Source organism: Mastomys coucha, unplaced genomic scaffold (genome assembly GCF_008632895.1).
Source record: "Mastomys coucha isolate ucsf_1 unplaced genomic scaffold, UCSF_Mcou_1 pScaffold15, whole genome shotgun sequence".
Taxonomy (NCBI): Eukaryota; Metazoa; Chordata; class Mammalia; order Rodentia; family Muridae; genus Mastomys; species Mastomys coucha.
Genome location: NW_022196897.1, coordinates 65,543,538 through 65,561,971, shown reverse-complemented (window position 1 = coordinate 65,561,971; position 18,434 = coordinate 65,543,538). Strand labels below are relative to the sequence as shown.

General features: G+C 39.8%; 1 pseudogene; it reads right to left on the bottom strand.

The window, feature by feature from the left end:
- Positions 1 to 5,203: 5,203 nt before the first annotated feature.
- On the bottom strand, positions 5,204 to 6,374 carry LOC116092032 (annotated as a pseudogene).
- Between the last annotated feature and the right edge of the window lie 12,060 nt (positions 6,375 to 18,434).

Genomic DNA, 18,434 nt, shown 5'->3' with positions numbered 1-18,434 from the left:
TAGTCATGTAATACCGGCTATAGCCCCTTTTGTTCCAGTCCTTAAGGCTCTCAAAGGGAAGTCCCAGCTGCTAAGGTATCGCAAACACGTGAATGACTACAACTGAGTCAGGACTCATGGGCAGCTAGGCTGAGTGAAAGATTCTCCTCCACATGCCAGCAATGGCAGCAGGGTGGGCACTGCAGTAAGCATTATTGGCTCACTTGTGATTTAACTCATGGATGAAAAGGAATCCAGAAACAATGAAGCATTTCCTGAGGCCAGTCCTGGCACTTTTATTTGTTCATTATTTCCTAAATCACCCTTATGAAGGCAAATAAGTAACCCTTAAGGAAAGTCGATATAACTTTCTTGAGGCAACACGCAGGGTCCATCAGTGAGGAGTTGCACAGAGGTATTCCATGTGACTTTATGAAACCAGTAACGGGGCATCTCCCTGCTACAGAAGGTCAAACAGAAAACTCGTGGACTAAAGAATTATCTTTAGCCAGTGTCAGAGTCCAGAAAGGATATTGACAGTATCATAAACTAGGAAATAACATTCATTACAAAGTCTTGATTCTGGACTCTTGTATCTGTGTGTCATTAAACTTCTTGTATGTCCCTTTCTTACCAAAATGGATATAATAATGGTACTTACCTCATGGAATTGTTTAAGGGTTATTTTAAAGAAGTCTTGGGAGCACTGCAGTTCCTGGTGCATAATTATAAATGTATTATTAGTTGTAATAGGATACTGGAGTCTCAGAGTGTTTCCCAAAGTCTGAGTTAATGACTTCTTGTATCTTAATTCCCTAGAGATCTTATTAACTATGAAGATGCCTAGGCTTAGGTTTGTACGTAATGAATCAGAGTATCTGGGTAGGAGAGGTAACAATTTGCTCTTGAACGAATGGCTTAGGTTGATAATGGACATCAGCTATGGATGTTGCCCACTGTCCTTGTGCTTCTCTCCTGGTAACTATATTCAAGAGTTGTTTCTGTGGGATTGCACCTCCCACTGCTACTATTTTTGCTTTCAGCAGAGCATCTGATCTATCAGCTGAGCCTGATTGGTATTTCCTTAACAACAGAGATTGGGATCTTGATTTTCTCTAAATGAATCTGGTGTGATAAAACCAGGCTTCTGCTAGGACATTAGAACAAAGGAGATATGCTTTAGAACATGGGCCCAAAAGGACATAATCCTGAGACTGCTGACAGTCATCTTGTGACCATGAGGTAGGGAAAGATGGAAACACATGAATCTTAGGGTGATGGTTTCATTATAATCTATTGTCTAGATATTCCTTAAATCAAACTAACTCCTGGATATTTATTCAGCTAGTACATTTGAATTTGGTTATTAATTAGTTGGTTATATTAGTTTAATTTTTCTTAAATTATGTGCCACTCAATGCCTTAGTAAGTCAGAAAATATGTGTAATGATCTAGTCAAATGCATACAAGATTGTTCTTCTATACACCTGCCAGCCTTAATATAGTAGTGTAAACATCTTGATCACCTTCAGGATCCCTCTTGCCAGGGAGCCTTCTATATCTCTATCTTAACCTTCTAAGACACATACAAACCTAAGAAAATTCTACCTCCCTTTATACTTTGACTAAAAGTTGATTCTGTTACTTGGAAGATACAAATTCAAATCTTTTAAATCTCTAAATGTTCTAGGCATGTAGCATGAATAAATAAAAGAGCTGGGAGTTAGGAATAGGCCATGTGTTCCTTAAATCTGAGCAAAACACCAAGTAACTATGAAACTAAACAGCCAGTCTCAATGTTAACAAGACAATAGGGGATACAGAAAATAGAGGTGAGTATGCACTTCCTTCAAAGGAGCGCAGAATGGGAAGCTCTAGCCAAAAGTCACCACATGGGAATTCAGTCCCTGTATTACAAGTTAGGCATCCTGAATTTTATATAGAGCCCTGAATATCAGCAAGTAACTCAAAATTTAAAAGTATCCAGCATGGACTGATGGAGCAAGAAGCATCCTGTATCATCTTTTCTGTAACAGAGAGAAGAGTAATTGGTGAGTGGAGGGAGATATTCATAACATGATCATCCTGAGTCCAACTTCAGACACACAGAAGAGAAAAAGCGAAAGGGTCCAAGTGAATGTGCTAAGGCAACAATGGATGTGTCTAATTCATCCATCATGTAGTTGGCACTGAACATTTATGAGATTCTGCTCTGAACCCACCTGAACCCATTATCCTCTTGGGAGGCAGGCATAACTTTGTTGCCTTCTATCAATGTTGTCTTCATATTAACCATAGCTAGTCTCTTGTTTCCTTACTTCTCTTTGGTAATACTGGTAGGAACTCTTTGTGTATTTTTCTGTGGGAGATGTGACTGACCATCTGGCCTCAGTCAAGTACAAAATTCATCCCACAACCTGAGGAAGAATTGTTACTCTCAATAAAGGATTCTATGATCATAGCTTTTAAACAATCCCTTCATATTCATATACATATTCACTCTATTTTCATTCTTGGATGGACAGGGAACATGGGTCCATTGACAAATTTTTCAAGAGGCATTGTCTTTACCATTATTCCTATAAGAATAAAGAAGGAATTCGTAGCATTTGTACATAGGTACTGAAGTACACATCCAAAGTAGAGTAAGTGGTAAAGAGACACATTGAAATGATATCCTAAAGAAATGTACACGGAAAGTAACATGGTGTTCACTATTTTTATTCATGCAAATGATGAAATGCAAAGCCATCTCTCCTGTTTGCCCAACCTCTGTCCATCTTGCTCCCATTATTAACTCCCAGTCTTTCCCATGTGCACTAAGTGATTTGGGATTCTAGTGAGTCGTTCTAATTCCAGGTCTAGTGTTCGATTTCCTTCTATCTCTTGGACATCAGATTTGAGTAATCCCGAAAAGCTATTACTTAGATAATCAGAGGCAATTCCTGTTCCAGACGTTAATATCTGTTATTATCTTGACTGCTTTAGGAAGACAAGATGGAGGTGGGATTAGAAACTAGAAAGAGAAAGAAAAGTGAGACTCGAATCAACACAAAGATTTCATCTATTGGCCAAACCTATGAGATCAGTGACTTTGTCCACCCATGGCTCTTCTCTCAGCTCTAGTACCCAAATGCCATCTTACAATGTCCTACAGTTAGGAAGAATATTTGAACGTGTTCTGAGCTGAGGGATTAAGCATGGTGTATATGTGGGTGTGTGCATGTACGTGCGTATACATGTATGTATGCATGTGCATCTGTGTGTGTGCACAATAAAGTCTTTATGTACATTCTTCACTTGAAAAAAAGAAACACATAATATGATCTCATTGAACACAAGTTTGATTAAAGTTGCTACCAACTTGGAGCCCTTATCCTCCATAGGAAGTAGAGTTCCATATCCCATTGGGTAAGTATGAAGCTTCTGTTGTTTCCAAACAATGAGATTTCAGAGTGAATGTCCATTGTCCATTCTGACTAATGAAAAAAAGTTGCCTCACCTTTGCAGATAAGGCAAAAAATTACAAGTAGAAAAGTAGCTAGTGGCAAGTCCTCATCTCTTCCTTCTTTGCCTTCTTCTAAGCCTTGTTCTTCACATGAAAAATGCACCCATTCTGTCAATTTACAGTTCTATATTCACACATATGCCAACTTTATGCAATGAAAATAACTGGGGAGATATGTAAAGCACACAGCTTAGTCTTATGCATAATTTAAAAATTTTAAAAATTATATATTCAAATGCATTCATAAAGGGAGACATTAGCATGAAAAGCAGAGGAGAAGTCGGGTTTCAATTCTAGTTGGTGTTGAATTCTCACTCTTACCAAGCTTTGCCAACCCATCATCAGATTAATACAGTCTTACCTTTTCTCTTTCAAATGCATTCAGGCATACAGGTTCCTAGGGTCCTTTTCTTTCTTGCAAAAATTGACACTTTAAAAATCTTGAATCAAGCTCATTCATGCATTTATTCTTCAACACATATTTTTGCTTGGCAGGCAACTTCATCCACATCCACCCGCAAGGGAACTCCCAGGTTATTGGGGAGACTCACATACAAATAATCCTTTATGTGAAGTGAGTTGAAGGAGATATTTTCACTCAAGCATGGACTGGGAGAAGCAGGCATGTCTTCAGATGCCAAGACCAATGTCTGGAAAAGGGTTTAAGGACTTTTCTCTTTAGAACATGGTTCTGGTATTGTTATGGTGGGTGTCTATAATGGAAAGATGTGAGGTCAAAGGCAGAGAACTAACTATCTAGGGCCAAATGCAATGGAGTAATAGGCTATCACATGAGTAAAGAGGCAGAGATAACAGGGGCTAGACACAAATTTACACTTGAAGAGTAAGAAAACTGTGGTATTAGATTGTTTTAGACTGGGCTGGAGAGATAGCTCAATGGTTAAGAGCAAAGACTGCTCTTCCATAGGTCCTGAGTTCAATTCCCAGCAACCACATGGTGGCTCACAACCATCTGTAATGGGATCCGATGCCCTCTTCTGGTGTGTCTGAAGACAGTGATAGTGTACTATACTCACATATATAAAATTTAAAAAAAAAAAAAAAAACAAAACAAAACAGTTTTAGACCAAAAACATTGGATCGCCTGGAACCGGAGTTACAATTGTGAGCTGCCCAGTAGATGCTGAGAGAGCATCTCTCTAGCCCTTCTGAAGGAGCCTTCTAGTTTCCGGTCTGTGCATGGGATACTTGTGTCTCCTATAATGAGTTGCTGACAATGTCTTTCCCTGTGAGGAAAATGAGCTGCTGCATCCTGGTCAACCCAGGCTTGTCCCTGGAGAAATATACCCATTGGTATAATCTTTGATTCCAATTATCTGTCCACAGACTTGAATTAAACATAAGGGTCTCTAAGCATCAGGTACTAGCATGTACTCAACTGCATAGCACTTGACGTCCTTAATCATTCTGTCCTCCAGGCTTTTGTGGGAATGGCCTTATCCCATGACCTTGATTCCATCTTGTGGGCATAGTAGACACAAACACAAGATTCTCAGGGTTAGGTTTTATTGGATACACTGAAGGCTGAGGCGTCTCTTCAACTAGGGGAGAGTAGACTCCACAAGGGGTTCCCAGGGTTCAGGGCAGGAGAACATACCTGGCTTCGGGCCAGCCAGCCCTCCACGGTCTGAGAAGTCCTGGTAGGGAAGGTGGAGTTTGGAGGGAGTGTTCCAGAGGGTCTCCACTGCTCTGGAATTAAGATGGTGACTTTTGGAGAATAGACCCTAGAAACACAGATGTCTTTGAGACAGAAGGCCTGGGATTTGGGGACTCAGTGGCCTGTCTTGGCTCCTGGAGTAGAGACCTTGAACACTGTCTATGTTTTGGTGATTGAAGGTCTACGCACCGGAGGCTCCCGGCCTGTAAGGGTAAGAGGGTGATTTGAACTGATGCCTGGGTTGCCGACTTTTGACTCTAGGGTGGGTCTCTTCCTGAGACTCTACTCCCTCCGCACTTTTGTTGGGCAGCAGATGCGAAATCTTGGCCTGGCCCCAAGGCAGGTAGAGGCTGAAGCCAGTGCCTATTCGGAAAGGTCCAGATTACTGGCCCTGGGTACAGGGCAGTAGTAGAGGGAAGGCAAGCAGCAGGGGATATAGTCTTGTACTTATGGATGGGGCAAGATGGAGTGCAGGGTCGAAGGTACACTAGACATATGGGGTACTCCACGACTGGGGCCAGGCTGGGTGTGCTGAGCCACAGGTACTGCAGAAACTGTCGGTGCCTCACATGGACCACCAGGGCTTGGGCGAAGGCCCCTGTGTCCTTGAATTCTTCAGGGTCCACCTTGCTTGACACACATCCCCCTGCCCTGCCAGAGGGCCTGATGCTTCTGGACTAAGGACACTGCCTTGCTTGCTTGTTACTCTGAATCCCTCAAGAAAGTGAGCTGGGCCTGGGGGAAGTAATCTTGTGGAGTTTTGAAAGTCCTGGAGGCAGGAAGGGGAGTGGTAGGACTGTAGCTGCGAAAGAGAGGAGGAACTGGTAAGAGGGGGAGAGACACAGAGCCGATAGTTGGAGGGAGAGATGGAGTGTGGAGAGGGGAGTTTTTTCACCAAAATAAGTATGATATTGGCGAAAGCAAGAAGATGACCTTGAGAGAGGAAGAGTAAAGAAGAGGAACAAAATCAGAATTTGAGTCCTAAGAGTAGAAGTGAGGCCTAGGAGAGTGGGTCTGTGTCAAAGAAGAGAAGAAATAAGCCTGTGTGGTGGTAGGCAAAGGAAAGTGGGAAGAAGGGAGGGTCTGATGGGGAGAAAGAGATGTTAAGTTGGGTGGAGGAGAGTCCACAAACTGTGAGAGGACCTGAGGGGCACACCCTGAGGCTACTGCATTTTGCAACAGCATCTGGTCCTTGTTTTGAGGCAACATTGCCTTGAATCCAGGAGGGAGGTGGATAGGGTGGACAAGACAAGTGGGTAGAGACATAACCGTCAGTTTGGGGATCTCTGAGCCAGCTGTGGCTGGTAGTCAAGACTGCCTTCTTCATTCTGCTGTAGCGATCAGCAGCAGGCCAAAGGGACATGCAGCCTCTTCTACTTAGCTGTGGTGTGCTCAGGTCAGAGCCTGTATCTAAGCTTGGCTCCTCACTTTTCCTTAGCCATTCTCTGGGTAATATGAAGGCAATCTGATATGAGGCCCCTGTGGAAGTCTCATTTGATCCCTGAAGATGTTATGACCCACATTGTGGGAGCTGTTGTTCTTCTAGACTAAGTTATGCCAAGAGGTAAGGTTGGGTAGATTTATAAACTTTGCATTTATACTATGAGATAATCAAGATGAGCTGTTTATGTGGTAAACAAAAGTTGGCTTAATTCACATTTCTGGAGGCTCAGCGACATGGCATGTGTAGAAGAGCTTACACAGTCATACAGGAAGTCAGAAGTAGAGAAGGAGGAGGAGGAGAGAGGGGGAGAGGGAGAGGAGAGAGGGAGAAGAGAGAGGAGAGAGGGAGAGGAGAGAGGAGAGAGGGAGAGGAGAGAGGGAGAGGAGAGAGGAGAGAGGGAGAGGAGAGAGGAGAGGAGAGGAGAGAGGAGAGAGAGGAGAAAGGAGAGGAAGGGGGTACTGAGATTGGGGTCCCAACATCCTACAAGAATGTCTGAGGAAACATCTCAATAACCCAACTTCCTCCCACTAGGCCCCATATTTTCAGGTTCCAGAAGATTGTCATGTTACTGCCTTGTAGACCAAGACCTGAGTCTCAGTGTACACTTAGGGGGACATTAATTTGTTATCTGAACTATCGCTGGGGGTGGATGTATTTTGAGTCACAAAGAAGAAAGAAAAGCTCTACCCACAAAAGAAAACCTAAACATACTGGCCATTGTTATTAACTTTTTTTAAAACTACAAATAGAGAAACTTCAGTAAGATTGAAATTCTGACATTAAAATATTGTATTATCTGTGTTTTCTTCTTCACAGGAACCTTTGATTAATGACCACTGTAGTGCTTTTAGTACTTAAATACTTAGAATTAAGAAATCTATTTCATGATATAAGGCCATAAGTTAGCCAGGCAGTGGTGGCAGATACCTTTAATCCCAGCACTTGGGAGGCAGAGGCAGGTGGATTTCTGAGTTTGAGGCCAGCCTGGTCTGCAGAGTGAGTTCCAGGAGAGCCAGGACTACACAGTGAAACCCTGTCTCAAAAAAAAAAAAAAAAAAAAAAAAAAAAAAAAAAAAAAGGCCATAAGTCATACTTTTCTTTGTGTATGTGTATGGTATATGTATGAGTACATGCTTGTACATGTGTAAGAGTGTATATGTGCAGGGACTCAACATGTCAATGTTATATTCTTCCTCCATTGTTTTCTACTTTGTGTTTGTTTTTACATAGGCTTTCTCATTGAGGCTGGAGTTCACTGACAGTCAAGACTGACTAGCTAGCAAGCACTGGAGATTTGCCCATCTTTGTCCTCCCAGGTTACAGATAAACACCACTACATTTAGCATTTACATGGATGTTGGGGGATCTGCTCTCAGATCCTCATGCTTATGTGGCAAGCTCTTTGTCAGCTGAGCCATCAACCTAGATTTAGGCTTCATGCACTATAGTATTCAGTATATTTTATTGAAATCAATTAGTGAGAGTGCTACAATTTCTATTGAAAAATAGATTCCTGATGATTTCAAATAATCATCCATGCTAGCCATTTGTAAATGTTGGGCATTTACAAAATATCTGGTGAGGTTATTCTTCAGTATGAGTGATGTTTAGTACTATTGCAGTTCTCATGAGCATTAAAGAAAGAGGTGTGTAATTTCAGACATATAAAAGCCGTGTCCAAAACAGAATTTCAAGGCTTTCAAGTATGGAAAATTGCTCATTGTGTTTCTAAATATTATTAGAGAATTAGAAAATAAAATATACATGAATTCATGAATACAATTAGTTGCTAAGTATCTGAGCATGAAGGAGCCACTTACATATTGAGGTGGTTCATGGTGGCAGTGTATGGACTGGGTCATTGCCCCAATGTGTCATCAGCTTGGGTAATCAGCAGTGGTGGGAAGAGTTAGCTCTAGTCTAGATTCACACACACAACCTGGTTCTTATATCAACTTCTACTACATCAGTAGCCCACTTGGAGTTGGACTCTGAGCTTGGAGAGTGAGCTTTCAAGTCCATTCTCAAAATCTTCCAATGGCTCAGCCTCACTGGGCAACAGAGTCATTCTGGAGCACAGCTGTGGCTGATTCAATGTCTGATTGATCTGTAAAGTGTGTTCAGTCTACTTCAAGTTGAAGAATAATCAAGAGTGGTTTTATTTTAACTATGTGCATTTTAGGGGTGTGTGTGAGTGCGTGTGTGTAGTATGTATATAACCTACTTTATATTCATATACTATCCCAAATTATTGCTGCTAGTCAAGTGTTGACTATAATTACTTATTGTTTCTCCAAATTTTTCTATAAGTACAATTTCAGAGCATTTTGACTAATCCCACAGAATCATTCTGTTCCTTGGATCTTATAATATAACCCTATTTATTACACATGTAACAGTATAATATTCACATGTTGGTCTTTATTCCCTAATTTCAAAGAATGAGGCTAAAAATTATATTTAAACTCAAGGAATGATTTTGAAACATGTTAGGTTATGAACTATAAGTATGACAATCAGTCCAACTCTTTGTTCCAAAATGTTTGCTTGATAACACCACTCATATCTTTTGATATTCTTTAATTCTACTACAAAGCATTATATATAAAAATAAATATATAATATGCATATATATGTATAATACACTGAAAATGGGAAATAGCAAAGAAATATGTTATTATAATTTGAAACTCACTGAGCTATTATTTCAATACTAGAGGAATGTAAGACTAGAAGAATTCAAGACTAGTAAATGTCTGTTAAAACAAAGTATCAGGCTGATTCATGAAAAAGAAACAATTTAGGAATCCAAATGTGAAATTAGAAATGACTGAAGAGAAAAAAAAGAAAATAAAAGAAATACAGGACAAAACAGGGTAGAGAAGGAAAGAAAACCCTTGTTCCTTCTGGCCTCACTCTAAGCTGCACATCTCTCAGCATTTTGTATAACAGAAGCAAGAGAAATATTGGTATTTAAAGGGTGTGTGTTCATGCAAAATCCTGATGCTTCTAAGTTAAAGCAAAATGTAAAGGCAAAACTGAGGACTTTTGCACATACTGGGCAAAGAACTCCACCAACTGCTATATAAAGTGTAAGACTTTCTTGAGGGTGCCCCCCACCTCTATTTTAGTGACCAGCAGGTTTGAGGCAGTTCCTACTCCATTAGCTTAAATCCCAGAGTGAAGATCTGTGGGACTGAGCATGAACTGAAAGTGGGCAATAAATCACTAATTTCAAAATCCAGCAAGCTTGAAGGATACAGTGTCATTAGAAAACCTGGCAAACCTGAATTATGCACTACAACTTTTTATTCTCAGTCTATATTAAAATATGGATTTATTGAAGACAGAAATTTCATCTATAGTATGCTATCCTTTTACATTTACTCAGTACTTGCACAATTTCTAGAGTTTGGGAAATAACCATGAATAAATATTTTCTTATTCTAAAAATAAATGATTCTCTTGTTGTTGTAGAAAGAGTGTAAGGAGGTTATTTGGGCACATGAATTAACCACAAAAGCCATACATTTTAGGTCACATTGTTTCTTTGTGGTGGAGGCAGATCTGCGGGAGGGTTAGTATTTAACATGATTTCAGTTAGAAAGCATATCATTTTCCTTTGGAAAAGGTTGCTCGATGATCTGGCTTGCCCAGCCTTATGAATGAACAGCTCCAAATCTATTTAGGGTTAGATACAAGTTAATGAATATGCTAATTGACACATAAACACACAGAGGAAAGACAAAGGCTAAAGAACACCTTGACACAGTGTGAAGTAAGTCTAGCTAATTAACCCGCCACACTCTTTATAATTATCAGCCTTGGAAAAATTATAATTAATTGAAATTTAGGATAGATTCTAGCTGTGAATTAATAAGGACATTTCATTTTTAAAGTAAATTTTACTTCATGAGTTTCAAAAGTACAATGTTCATCAGTTACAACTCAGTGAATTAACATGATTTTCTTCTCATAATTCTTACCTATTAAGTGGGAAGACATACTTGTGATAGCCTAATCTTAAACCTTTTTTATACAGTTTTTTTTATAACACAGGATTCTATTACTAGATATTTATATTAGAATCATTTCATTTTTGTCAATTTTTGGAAAAAAGTCAGATTTTAGCACTTAAGATTCTATTTTTCAAAATGCTTCCTTAACAACTGGAAATATAAACATTTTGTATAATGACACATTATGTGATTATAGTGCCTACTAACTAGACATAATATAATAAAAGAATAAATACTTCTTCATGTTATGAATGCTTTGGCAAGATGGTGCCCAGAGAAGGAAACTAGACTATTTCTTGGAGGCCTAATAAGACTATAGACCCCAAGAGACACATAATGGAGGCATAGAAAGGCTCTGCTCACACTGTCTAGAGTGGGTGAGAACAATATTAACACATAAAACCAGTATCAATGCACTAGGTAACAGACTTGGGATGCTAGGTTTTTCTTACTTTGTTTCTAAATACAATTCACTTGACAGTGTTCAAGAGACTCCTGGTACAGAATATGGAAATGAGGTGAACAGGGGCCCTGAAACTCGTAAGATAGGTATGATTTCACAGAAGAGTGTAAGTAAAGCAGACAAGCTGTGATGGCCGTAAAATAAAAGCAGATAGCAAGAAAGCCATGAGAGTTACAGATAGTGACTTTTCAGTATAATTTATTTCCTTATCATTATAAACCAGAAATGGTGAGAACTTGAGATGTTATTGCCTGGAAATGACAATCTTCCTTAACCACCCAACTTAAGTTGTTCCTTCTTTGATTATTTGTTCATAGTAGCAAAAAAATAAAATAAAATAAAATAATTAAGATAGACATCTGTTCCTTTCTCTCACTGACCACTTCTAGATGGTATTGAAATTGTTCTGGACTCACTCTCTCCTCTTTTAAATCATATGTGTCTTCATTTAAACTCTATTTCTGTCACTTTCCACTTTGGCTTTTATTTCAAGGATTAGGCTTCTAGGGTATGACGCACATGATGATGAAAATCTCATCAAGCTACTAGAACATTCTGAAGACACAGCATAAAACTCAAAATTGAACAACATCAGTGAAACTGGATTTAACTGGCAGAGCAAATTTAAATAAACCAAAAAAATAACAAGAGGCTGGTGACACACACATGCAGTTTCAGCATTCATGGAACAGAAGCGGGAAGATTATAAGTTTGAGAGTAGTCTGGGATAGTTAGTGAGACCCTGCCTTAAGACCTCAATAAAGAAGAAAGGGAGAGAGAGAACCAATGAACATTACAGGCAAGAAATAAACGAAAGACCCAGGTCAGAGGCTAAGTGAATTCAGAAGACCTGTAGAGTTATGCTGTCTGTTAGGGCAATGTCTGGCCCTTTGTAGCTACGACCCTTTGAAATGTGGCTGATACTTAAAAGAGTAATTTTGTGACTATAAAAAGGTGCTATCTTGTAAAGACTTAGTGCAATCTGAATGCAAAGAGTCTTCCTAGCAATATCTTAATATTTATTGTGGGTCCAAATAGTAATAATTTAATATGAATTATATAGAATGTATGATTGAAAGTAATTTTATCTGTTTTTATTTTTCTTAATATGGGTGGCAGATAATTAAAACTGACATGTGGGACTCACATTTTACTTCTACTGGTGAGCCCTAAAAAATGGAGTAACACTCTACAGTAATTTATATATTCAAGAACAGGGATTGTGTTTTTCAGTCATAAGTGTTGAGGTATTCCTTTAAGGGAAGTCATTCCTATTTGGGTGGGGACATTGAAGAATTAACTTGTAGATATAGTCATTTCTAGATCTATCTATGAACAAACAAGGGACCCCCAGAAGCCATGTATCAAACTAAACAGGTGACCTTGGGTAAATGTAACTGCTTTTACTAGGGAGACCTGTGATACATTTGGACACATCACAGGTTTCCCATGGTTGAGTCACTTTCAATGGGGCATGGGTACCTACTGAATGCCTTCGGTGCCAGTATGTGGCTAATTGGCCATATGCCCAGACTTCTACAGCTCTCTTTGGGTCAGTAATAGTCCTGGTTCTTGGGTGAAGAACTGCTCACCTCTCAGAGGTGAATTAACTCTTTCAGAACACTAGGGCACCATTAGGCACACTAGAAAAAAAGTAATTTACTCAATGGTCCCCTAAGGACACCCTGGAGAAGAGAACAGAAGCTGGGAAATGCTAAGCTCACATGGAATTACTGCAAAATCAATTAGGGAAACAAGACAAATTAGATGGCATGTGCTTTGTCCAATTGAGACAGAAAGGATCTTTATGGGTGTGTGTGTGTGTAATTGCCTGATGGGAATGTGGCTAAGAAAATTCGTGTTTTCTGAGGACTTTGAAAGGAAAGAAGAAAGCATGCTAAAATTTCTGTTCTGTATTAAAACACATTGCATGCTTGTGTGCTTTAAAACTTATAATTAACAATGTTCTGGTATTGCCTTCACTTCTACTTTAGCTTAACCAATATTTAGCTTAACTAGTATTTGATGGTTAAACTGGGAATCAGGAAGTTTGCCTTCAATCTATATTTCTTCTGGCACATGTCTACCTAACTGTGTGATCATGGGCAGTTTCCTTCCCCTTAGCTTCTCACTTAGGAGCTATAGATTGTGTTGGCATACAGATGGTCTTGGAGAGATTTGGTGAAAAGGATCCAGGAATTCCCAATCATATCCCAGAAACCAGAACAGGATTTGTAGAGAGAGTTATTCACAAGCAAGTAATGATAACCCAAAAAAGCAGATGTTATTATGTTTAACTGAATTCTTGCCCACCCCACTTCCACCCCAATCTAGAGAGAGCTGTGATAATCTGCGTCAAAACAATTCTCTATGCCTGAAACCCTGACACAGACTTCCTACACTTTCGTTGACTGTAGGAAAAACAGGGACAGACTCCAAGTGACGGGTTTTGCTTCAATAAAATAGGTTCTGGGTCATCCACTTTCTTGCGTTATGAGAAGAATTAGACTGAGGTGGTTTCATTCCCACATGTCTTACAGACAAGTGTGGCCTACTTAGACTTATCTGACCCACTAGGAACTCTTCTTGAGAGAGAAGGAGAAATAGTGGACTTTTCTGGAAAGGAAAAAAGTAGTTTTCTGGCTTTTCTTCTCCACCACTGTTCCATCACACTGTTTATGGACGTCTGAGACCTTTAACACTGACCTGATTTTATTGATTTGACTGGTTTCAGATTTATAAAAGCAACAACAAAAACTTTCTGTTGGTTCTTTGTGCTGTCTTTCCAAACCAAATGCTCATTGAGGTCCTTTGAGAAAGTTTATGAAGGACATCTATCTTAACAATTTAGATTAATGGCTTTCATAAAAATGATATTAATCCCTGTCTCTGTGGCAGTATCCCTCATACGTCAGTTGCCATCCTATGTGCTGAGATGTGTCAATGCATTTAATCCTTCCAAGGTAGGAAGGGTTTTAATCACAGTAGGTATTCCTATTTGACTGAGGAAAAGGGCTGAGGTACTGAGAGGTGAAGCAGGAGCCAAGGTGTCCTGAGTAGCAGGTAGCACAGTCAACATATAAATACAAGTTCAAGGCCCTTGGGCATCAGGATGCAGTGCTGTTTAGTGGCAGTCTCTTCTGGTCCCTTCTGTGTATTTCAATTGGCTAATACCTCCCACTTAAAGACCAAACAGACTTAAAGTTTGCAATCCTGCTTTGATATTAATTTAATTCATAGAAAGGGATTCTAGCTGTATGTTAACTACTTATGCACAAGTGAACAGTGATTATCAAAGAGCTCTAATTAAGAGCACACAACATATTTATATTTGTTGTAGTTAATGTTTTAATTGCATAATAAAATTTGCTAATCCACAGCAGTAATTATGAAGCATCTGAATTTCATTTCATTTTATGCAAAAATGCCATATAAACCATGGAGGTCTAATGACATTTGGTGCCTCTCATCTTATCCTCTCTTCATTCAGACAGTAGGAAATGTGACACACAGATCAAATTTTTTAGTCAAAATCATCCATAATACACATCACTGGTGCCCTATGCTATCATATTGCCTGCCGTTCATTAAGCTGCAAAATTTAGTGACTTACAATAGGCATTGCTGTTATCGTACTTACTGTTGGATTGCTATGATATGTGAAGAAAATCATTCCATGAAGGCCATGTCCAGGAAGACACACTTCAGGGACTAGTTTTGGTAAAGGATATCCACTCATTATCCCTCCTGAGGGGAAAATTCCGAAGCCCTAACATCGCTCACTGGCAACTTGGCATACAAAAGGGCAACAGTCTGAGTCCCCAGTGCTCTAAATAATGCAGCAGGTAATGACCTCATCAGGGTTTTTAAATCCCTTAATGCATATTTGAATTTTTCTTTATAAACACCTAACTAATAAAAACCTTCCACTTTTGTCACAATGAAACACAAGGAGCTTGTGGTTTAGATTCTACAATTAGAGCATCCACCTCCTTGCACCTCTCAGGCCTGCAGTTTTACAAATACCACACACTGTGTCTTCTATCTTGTAAGACTTAAAAGATTATGCTGGGCAGGGGTGGAAGCACAAGGTCTCTCTCTGTGGCTCTGAAAATACACCTTAAACTTCCTTTTAACCACAGGAGTAGATCACATGATGTTCTTTCAGGGAGGCAAATGCAAATTTGAGCTGTAAAAATAGGTGCCCCCCACCCCCCCAGTAAGCAAAAGGCTCACTCTTTAAATACCATCTTTTTCTTATTTTCTTTATTTTTTGTTATGTTTGGGTTTCTGTTTTCCTTTTTTTTTTTAATCTCACTTTCTGCCTCTTGAGGGAGGGGGAATCTTCTCTTAATCACTGCCCCCTTGTCTTACTTTCCTCCTGCAATTTATCTCTTTAGAGGGATATGGCAGGGCTGAGGAGTTCAGAGTTGGGAAGTTGTCACAGCTGGACACAGAGATGTAGCAATATCTCTTAATTGTCACCACCTTGCAGGAACAGTAGGACTCCATCTTTTCTGCCAGATTTCCAAAACACTATTCGCTATGCTATAGAAAGCAGAGATGCTAGCTGCAGAGCTGCTGTTAAAATGGCCACAACCGCCCTGCTTTCCTCCTGAAGACCTTTCAAAACAGTGGTGATGGAGCTGGCATTGTCAGCATCTAATAGGTGCCAAAGAAATGTATCAAGTGTGGACTATTTTCATCTCAATGTCGTTCTCAAAGGCAGAAGTGGAGTTTACTTTGTGGGCTTGGATTTGTATGCTAGTGACAGGAACCAGATTCCCCTCCATGGTCCCATGTTTATGTCCATATTTCTCTAATGATTTACATGCCAAGTTTCATGTGAAATAGCTCCTAGAAGCTCATGCACTCAAACACTACATCCCCAGCTGGTGCCACTTCTTGGAAGATGGAGACACCTCTAGGAGGTGAGGCTGAGCTCTAAGAGGTGGCAGCTGAAGAAAGGGCAGACCTTCAGGGTTTCAGCTCAGCCAACCCTGTTTCTGGCCCAAGCTCCCTTTGCTTCCACATCTGCTGGAGGCCACAAAACTATCAGCACTACGCAGAGCCTTTGCTGTCATCCCATGTTTACCATTCCACAAAGACTGTATCCCCAGACTCCCAGCCTCAATAAATCTTTCTCCCTTTAAGTTGCTCTGTCAGGAGTTTTGTCACAATGACGAGGACATGAACTCTTCCTGTGTATTTACGGAATCACTGAACATAATTAGTTTTACAATAACAGGATCACAGGTCATATTTACTTGTAATTACAGACAATGACTCTCAAGGCATGGGCTGTTATATAAGCTTTGGCGTGGTTATTAAACACAACAGGAACAAAAGAAGATACAGACTAATGAAGATGCTGTCCTCATGTTACCTTGAGTGTTTTAGTTTAACTTTCAAGCCAATCATCTGCCCATGTGTTCTGCAAGATATGACCTACATGCTTTTTCCTGAACACTGTATGGATCTTCTATGGACCATTGTCTCAATGAGGTTTGGATCAGAGCACTGGACAGAGTAAAAGTTACTTTATGAATTCAGCCTGCCCTGCCTCACATTTTAGTTCTCCTTGGTTGCCCACCTAAACTAGAAACCTTTCTGTTTATCCCTCTTCTCTCTCTTTGCCTACTCATGAGACATTCTCTGACCTTTACCCCACTGATCTATGGGTGTCCACAGCCCTCTAAGGAAGCCTTGCTTCATGAGAAACCATTCTTCATTCAACAACTACTCAAAGAATGCAGTCTATCTCCTTGACTTTCCCTTCTTGAAGGCCTTGCTTCTCTTGCTTCACCCAGAGTAGAAACTTTTCCTTCTACTGTACTTCACTTGACATAGATCTTAAAGAATTCTTTCCTCCTCCCCATGGGGCACATTACACGTGCAGAGCATACAGAGATTGTCTTCATTATTCTTACCCTTACTTTTGATGTTATCAGCATGTGTTTTAGGTTATGTTTGTCTAGATGTTAATCCTGAAAGATATTTGAGGAGGATCGTTTAATCGGGAAGTGATTTCCGGGACACAATGGGGAGTAGGGAAGTTACTCAGAAAAGCAGATAAAAGTATGGGTTACATAGAAAATTCTGGAAGCCTGTATGGAATGTATCTTCACAGTGTCCCTCATCAGGGTTAAGAGAGCTGTGATCTTTATAAAATAGATCCTACTCATCATGGGTTAAAATGACAGAGAAGTGGCTAATGGATACTGAAGCAGATCCTGAGATGCTGAAGGGATCAAACAAACTCAAGATGATTATCCTGAAAGCTGACAAGCTCTAGACCAGCACTAAACACAAGATAATGATCTTGGTTCACTTCTTTCTCCTCTTATTTTAATTGAGACAATGTAGGGGAATGCCAGGGCCAGAAAGTGGGAGAGGGTGGGGTGGCAGGCATGGGGAGGGGGGAGGCAACAGGGGTTTGTTCTTGTTGTTTTTGTTTATTTGTTTGTTTTTTGGAGGGAAAACTGGGAAAGGAGAAATTTACATGTAAATAAAGAAAATATCTTAAAAAAAAAAAAGAGCTACTCTCAAAAAACTATCAGAGTCCACTGTAAGCTTGGACTCAAGTCTTTCTCGTTCATCTCACACAGGCTTTATATTGGCCAGATTTGGTTCTATATATTTTAATATTAGTTCAACACTGTTTTTCCCCAGGGTAGCAGACTTGATTTAGTTCACTTTTATTCTAACAGCCTTCTAACTTATCATCTACCTTACATTTTAAAATTCATTTTACTAATATAACCTCTGAGTTTCTCCTCCATGTCATGGAAGCTTTAAGCTCATATATTTGGAAACCACTCCTGTCTTTCTTGCTTTGTCTAATAGACAAATGTGATCATGATGATACTGAATGTGTGCAGAATCATCCCAGTAATGGCAGGCACAAAATTGAAATGCATTATATGCTCTTAGGCAAAAGTTTTAACACACTGACTTCAGGAGAGTCAGGCTGCTTGGCAACAGGCAAAACAAAAACCATTTGATTGGATTCATGGGAGGGTCTAGGATTTGTTAGTCATAGAAACTGAAGACCTAGCCTGGCAGGGGTGGCTCATGCTTTTAATCCCAGCACTTGGGAGGCAGAGGCAGATGGATTTCTGAGTTGGAGGCCAGCCTGGTCTACAGAGTGAGTTCCAGGACAGCCAGGGCTACATAGAGAAACCCTATCTCTAAAAGCAAAAAACAAAACCAAAACCAACCAACCAAACAAACAAACAAACAAAACAAAAAAAGAAAATGAAGACCTAATTTTGGGAATTTTTTTTTCTGATGGTATAGGGGAATTTCTCAAGTGAGAAATATAAACCAAAGGACAACTTGTC